Genomic DNA, 354 nt, shown 5'->3' with positions numbered 1-354 from the left:
AAAAGTCATTAATCGAACATGGTGCGACGTCGGCCCGACGTACATTAGCCGACACTTATTCGATGACGACCTTTGGCCAATGTTTGGCCAACGTTGGCACTATGTTGGCAACTGGTTGTTACGCCAATCTAGGCGCGACGTCGGCACAGGCTAAGTTAGCCGACTCTTATTTCAAGACAACTTCAGGCCACGGCCGGGCCAAGGTCGGGTCAACGTTGGCAGTATGTCGGCAACCGGTGGTGACGCCAATCACGGCGCGACGTTGGCCCAACGTACGTTAGCCGACTCTTACTTATTGACGAAGATCGGGCCAACGTTGGCAGCATGTCGACAACCGATGGACACGCCAATCAC

This window comes from Trachymyrmex cornetzi, unplaced genomic scaffold (assembly GCF_001594075.2).
Source record: "Trachymyrmex cornetzi isolate Tcor2-1 unplaced genomic scaffold, Tcor1.1 scaffold798, whole genome shotgun sequence".
In the NCBI taxonomy this organism is placed as follows: Eukaryota; Metazoa; Arthropoda; class Insecta; order Hymenoptera; family Formicidae; genus Trachymyrmex; species Trachymyrmex cornetzi.
This window is presented reverse-complemented; position numbering follows the sequence as displayed.